Source organism: Canis aureus, chromosome 25, assembly GCF_053574225.1.
Source record: "Canis aureus isolate CA01 chromosome 25, VMU_Caureus_v.1.0, whole genome shotgun sequence".
Taxonomy (NCBI): domain Eukaryota; kingdom Metazoa; phylum Chordata; class Mammalia; order Carnivora; family Canidae; genus Canis; species Canis aureus.
The window spans coordinates 30,895,825-30,902,500 of NC_135635.1; the positions used below are offsets into that span (position 1 = coordinate 30,895,825).

The 6,676-nt window shown below is 33.4% G+C and overlaps 1 non-coding gene across 1 annotated transcript; it reads right to left on the reverse strand.

The window, feature by feature from the left end:
- Nucleotides 1–2,127: 2,127 nt before the first annotated feature.
- Nucleotides 2,128–2,232, reverse strand: LOC144297783 (U6 spliceosomal RNA). The gene has a single exon (XR_013364647.1). It is a non-coding gene; the product is annotated as a U6 spliceosomal RNA (small nuclear RNA).
- Nucleotides 2,233–6,676: the final 4,444 nt, after the last annotated feature.

The window sequence follows — 6,676 nt, forward strand, 5'->3', positions numbered from 1 at the left end:
GATGAAATAAACCAAGAAAACATATAAAATACTCTTTTCCAAAAATCCATGAGGAGATCAAAAGTTAGACATGTAATGAAATAAGCATGTGATTTGAAATCAGAAGACGCAAATTCAAACTTATTTCCTACAAGTGTGGGGCTTTGGGAGAGTCAACTAACCTTCCTGAGCAACAGTTTCCTAATCTGTACAAAACATTTACTTATAAGCCTCATTAATGAGGAAAAAAAGTAAAAAAAAAAAAAAATGACAACACACTGCCTCATGTGGAGCAAACAGAAATTCTGTCAAGCATAATATCTCAGCCTTGTATAAATAATGTTCTAAACATCTCACACATACTAGTTAGTTCGTAAGTTGTTGGACCTGACAAGAACTTCTTCTAAACAGTGAGGTGAAAAATGAGGTATGGGAAGTGTTTCCTGGTGACGGGGAAAGTGTGAGAGTTGAATAGACACAGATGAAAGAAGCTCTGATTTATAGGATCATCCTACCAAAGAATTATCGATATGGACTCCAGATATTCTGATCCAAATAAAGAAAGGAAAACCTAATCTTCTTTTTGTGCCATGACCCTCTCCTCTTTGGATTTTTTAATCTCATTCTTTGAGATTAATTTGGAGCCATATTTCAGATAATTTATTTTGTAAAATTATGTAAATGTTATTTTTCTGACTACTTATGCATCTGAAACCATTAATGACTTTTACACAAGAAACACAAATTGTTTAGATGTGAAAACCGTAGATCACCATGTTATCCTTTCAAAGTTCTTAGATATTTTTCACTGTTTTACAATATTTGCAGGGACAATATCTAAAGCTATCTAGATACATTTTTCCTTTGTGAATAATCCCTTCTTTTCCCTTTCCACTTATTTGGATACTTAACAGTCTGTTTTCATTTTATTTTCTAATTTTAATTGCAGTGTAGTTAACCTACAGTGTTATATTACCTTCAGGTGTACAAGACAGTGATTCAACAGTTTTATACATTATTCAGTGCTCATCATGATAAATATACTCTTTAATCTCCATCACCTACTTTACCAATCCTCCCACTTAACTCCTTTCTGGTAACCATAAGTTTATTCTTTATAGTTGAGAGTCTGTTTCTTGGTTTGCCTCTCTCTCTCTTTTTTTTCCCCTTTGTTCGTTTGTTTTGTTTTTTAAATTCCACATGAGTGAAATCATATGATACTTGTCTTTCTCTGACTTATTTTGCTTAGCATTATACTCTCTAGCTCCATCTATGTCATTGCAAATGCCAAGATTCCATTCTTTTTTATGGTTGAATAATATTTCATTACATGTATATGTGTGTATATATATATATCCATTCACCTATCCATATGTATATATATCTTCCTTATCCATTCATCTATCACTGGACACTTGGGCTGCTTCTATAATTTGGCAATTGTAAATAATTCTGTCATAAACATAAGGGTGCATATATTCTTATGAATTAGTGTTTTTGTATTCTTAGGATAAATATCCAGTAGTGCATTTACTGATCAGAGGGTAGCTCTATTTTTAACTTTTTAAGGAAACTCCATACTGTTTTCCACAGTGCTTGCGCCAGTTTGTATTCCCACTAACAGTGCACAAGGATTCCTTTTTCTCCACATCCTCGCCGACTCTTGTTTCTTGTGGTGTTGTTTTTTAGCCATTCTGACAGGTGTGCGGTGATATCTCACTGTAGTTTCGACTTACCTTTCCCTGATGATCAGTGATGTTGAACATCTTCTCATGTGTCTTTTGACCACCTGTATGTAAATGTCTGTTCATGTCTTCTGCCCATTTTTAATTGGATGATTTGTTTTGGGGGTATTGAGTTTGTATAAATTATTTATGTATTTTGGATACTACCCTTTATCTGCTATGTCATTTGCCAATACCTTCTCCTATTCAGTAGGTTACCATTTATATTTGTTGTTTCCTTTGCTATGCAGAAGCTTTTTGCTTTAATGTAGTCCTAATAGTTTATTTTTGCTTTTGTTTCCTTTGCCTCAGGAAACATATCTAGAAAAATGTCTCCATGGCCCATGTCAAAGAAATTACTGTCTGTGCTTTCTTCTAGGATTGTTATGGTGTCTCACATTTTGTTTTTGTTTTTGTTTTCATTTTTAATATGGAGCACTTCATAAATTTGGATGTCATCCTTATTCTGGGGCATGATAATCTTCTCTTATCATTCTGATTTTAGTATATATGCTGCTGAAGTGAGCCACATTTAGGTCTTTAATCTATTTTGAGTTTATTTTTGTGTGCGGCCTAAGAAAGTGGTCCAGTTTCATTCTTTTGCATGTAGCCATCCAGTTTTTCCAATACCATTTGTTGAAGAGCCTGTCTTTTTCCCATTGCATATTCTTGCCTCTTTTGTTGAAGATTAATTGACCATATAATCGTGGGCTTGTTTGTGCATTTTCTATACTATTCCATTGACCTAGGTGTCTATTTTTGTGCCAGTACCATACTGTTTTGATTATTATAGCTTTGAGGTATAACTTCAATCTGAAATTGTGGTACTTCCAGCTTTGTTTTTCTTTTAAGGTTGTTTTGTCTATTCAGTGTCTTCTGTGGTTCCATACAATGTTATCATTATTTTTTCTAATTCTGTGAAAAATGCTGTTGGTTATTTTGATAGAGATTGCACTGAATATGTAGATTGCTTTGGGTCATATGGACATTTTAACAATATTTTTTCTTCCAATCCATGAACATGGAATATCTTCCCATTTGCTTATGTCATCTTTAATTTCTTTCACTGGTGTTGTATAATTTTCAGAGTATGGGTATTTGACAGTTTTTAAATGATTAGTTATTCACCTTGGGATTCAAAATGTTTTCAATCTGAGTTTTTTTAGGTTTCACTTTTTATTTGTCTTGAATTTAGTAATGTCACTCAAATCTGCTTATTCATGTCAGTCAGTTAGATTTTTGTCTATCATATTTGTATTTACTGCTTCTGTGTCATGTTTTAGTTCCTTCTTTAGGAACACAAATTAGTCACATACTAAAGCTCCCTTTAAGGTCTTACTATCATGTTCTCTTTCATAATTTTAATTTCTTTACCCTCTTCTTGTACATTCTAAGAGAGCTTCTTAAGTCCATCATCCACATTACTGATTCAGGCTTCTGTTTTACTATTACTAGAGTTCAGTATCCTCAGATAAATATGGGCTTAAGTTTTTCTGTTATACATTTAGTTTTATTGAAATATTTCTTTAGCTTTTCTATTTCTCTTTTGTAATTCATTGTATTCTTTACTCCCTGCTAGTCCTGCCTGATGGAGGTTCATTCTTCTTGCATTTTATTGAGAATAGTAAACAAGTTCTAGAGTTTTCTCTGGAATTTTGTTAATTTTAGAAATATACTCTTCCCCTGAGTCTTCAAAGTGTTATTCCACAGTAGGTTTTTGTAGTTATTTATTGTTCTGTTTTGGTTTTTTTCTCTCCTCTTCCAAATTATTAAATGGGGCACCTCTTGAATTCATTGATTCTCAGAATATAGGATGGTTCAATTACCCTAAGCCACATTCTGATAAATCAATGACAACAGAATCCTGTTCTCAGTATCACACTTAGAAAGTTGGTGTGTCCAGATTGCAATATGATTTTCAATTTTTAGCGAGAATTTACTCTACTGAGGTAGTGATTTCTCTTTTATTTCTTGCCTAGTCCTCTGAAACTCTGAGATGTAATAGACAGCAACCTGAGTCCCTCCACCCACTGTAACCAGAATATTTCTGTCACTGTCTTCAGAGCTTTGCTTTTGAAGAAAACAGCAGCCAATATGTAATGAGCAACCAGAGGTCAACTCCATAGCTCTTGCCCAGCTGTTTCTGAAAGACGTTTTTTTCTGAATGATGGGAAAGATGGCAATTGGCAAGGTGGGGAAGGTCTGAGAATAACCTTTAAATACCTCAAATATCAACACATGAGTCATGTTTTTCATTGCTTGGTATATACAGGGGATATAGACCCATAGGAATAACACAAGGAAACTATAAAGTGTCTTCCTATCTTTTTCAGGTGTTCTCTTTGAGATGAACCCTGAAAACACAAAAAAAATTGACCACTATTGGTTAGTGAAGTTCTTCCCAGATTATATTCTTACATTTTTTGAGATATGATTCCATGTTTTGCCCTTTTAGTGTTTTCTTAAGTAGCTTAAGACAAATTAGCAAAATTACATATTTTGGGACTATTTTGAATAAGTTACTTGAGATTTTTTTTCAGTACTAATAGCCTCCTAAAGGTTTTTAAGGCTTTTACCTGATAGTAATAGCTAATAAACATCATCTGGTGAACATAAGTGATACCATAAACCTTCCAAAAATCTTAGTGTTTCTATACATCACAAGATACTGTTGTGATTCTAGTTTGCATTGAAAATTCTGTTGACCTCCAGTTTTTGTATCCATCTTTACTTGTCTCACAAAGCTAGCAATTTTAAGTCATGATAATTTCATTTAGATCAGCTATCCTTTGAGTATATTTATTTATTATTCTTCCATTGAATTATTCATGCAATAAACATTCATTAAGTTGTTATTATATGCTAGACACTGTGATAGAACCTGCAGATACCGCCTCTAAGAACTTATGATGTAATCATGAAGACAAATGACAAGACAAATCTTTGCACCATGCTGTAATAAATCTGAAGGTAATCATGGTGTGACAATATCTAAATAGTAGTATCAAGTAGCATCTGATTTTAATATGCATAGGTTGTTACTTTTATCAACAACTTAAATTCAAAATTTCAATCTAAACATTGTATTCAGAACTGTGGCTTTTTTGTTTAATCAAATCATCTTAATCAGCATTTAACAAATGTCTATTGTGAGCAAGATACTACACTCTCTAGCCTATAGAATGCAAAACTAATTAGGTTAAAGCTTGAATCCTCAAAGTTTTTAGCCTAACCATGTCTTAGTCTTTTCGAGTTGCTATAGCAAAATATCAAAGAGGTAGCTTATAAGGTAGCTTATAAACAACAGGCATTCAGAAGTTCTGGGGGCTGGCAGTCCAACATCAAGGTACCAGCATGGTCACATTTTGGTGAGGACCCTCTTCCCGAAACATAGCTGGTATGTTCGTACAGGGCAAGGGATCTCTGCAGAGTCTCTCTTATAAGAACGCCAATTCCATTCATGAGGATTTATGAGGGCTCCATCCTCATGACCTCATGAAATGTTAGGATTTCAACATTTTGATGGGACACTAACATTTAGAACATAGGAACTGGGGAATGCAGACTAACTATAATTAACTTTCAATACAGCACACAAAGTGCTATTGAAGTACAGTAGCAGAGAAGATTACAGTAAGAATGAACCTTCATTAAAGAGTAAAAATATTCAGTTGGGCCATATTGAATATGGTAATAATCAGTACCATTTATTGAGAAATTTCTATGTTGCTAGTTATTATAGCTTATGATTCCTGTACATTATCTCTAATCTTAGAAAATGAAAATATTTTTAACTTCCCATTATCTATATCAGTTCAGAAGGTCTATAAGAAATGGAATGACATTTTTTGAAACTTTGCTTGAAAATCTTCACGCCCATTTCTTGGGAAGAGGGAAGAATAGTGGGAGACATTAGGCAATTCAGTACTAAGAGAAAGACAAGGAGGACCATAATCTGTATTAAATTTAGCTCCTTTGGCAGATTGTACTGCCTATCTACTTGGCTCACAGCCAAAAGTAGACATAAACTTTCCAACCAGTATGCAGACTCATGAAGAAATAGTTTGAGGATTATAAATTAAATGCCATCCTCTCCTGAATTGTATACATCTTACCTCTGAAAGAATCTATCCAAGATAAAAACATATTAAATTTGTCTCTGAAATATGGAGGTGGCAAGTGTTTCCCATGTAAGAATTAAATATAACTTTAAAAAAAAAAAAAACTAAAAACAAACAAAAATCTCTCAATCAAATTGAAGAGGTACTAACAATGGCCAGATTTGTAGTTGGCTCAGATTCCTAAAGGACACTATCATTTTAAAGCCTCAGATAAATTTTCTCTTAGCAGTGGATGATAATTCTGTTCAATCTGTGGAAAACTGAAACAGAAATGTGCAATTGGGAGGAGACATTTGACCTACGATACAAACTTACAAAACTTGTAGGTAGGACAGAGTTTGTGACTGCATAAGAACAAGCCTTTTGTGGTATCTACATAAGTAAAGAATTAGCAAATATTTTGCAAGATCACTTAGAACGTTGACAACATTCAAAAGTTTAGTATTGTCCTGCAGTGTAATTTAAAAGGAGACCAAATTGCTCTTATGGACTGATTCAGAAGAAACACATCAAGTCTGTGTTTCTGTTTAGGTTTGTTTGTTTTTTCCTTATAAACTGAAGTGAAGTATTGCCTATACAATAACATTTCTCAGGTTTATTACCCACTTCAGGTCACTCTGAGTGAAAGCTCATTTCCATTTTCTTCTAAAGGTATCTCTTGTCCTTTTTAAAAAAAATGTTTTCCATGGAAAAAATCATCAATGAATTAAAGCTTGGTGTGGCTGTTTAATAGTTAAATAAATTGGGAGAGGACATTTAAAATATTACAGTTTCGCCCTAGCTGGGGCGAAATGTTGGAGGAACATTAAAATGGAGTGTACTACTTTATTTGAGAAGTAATTTGCTTTAAAA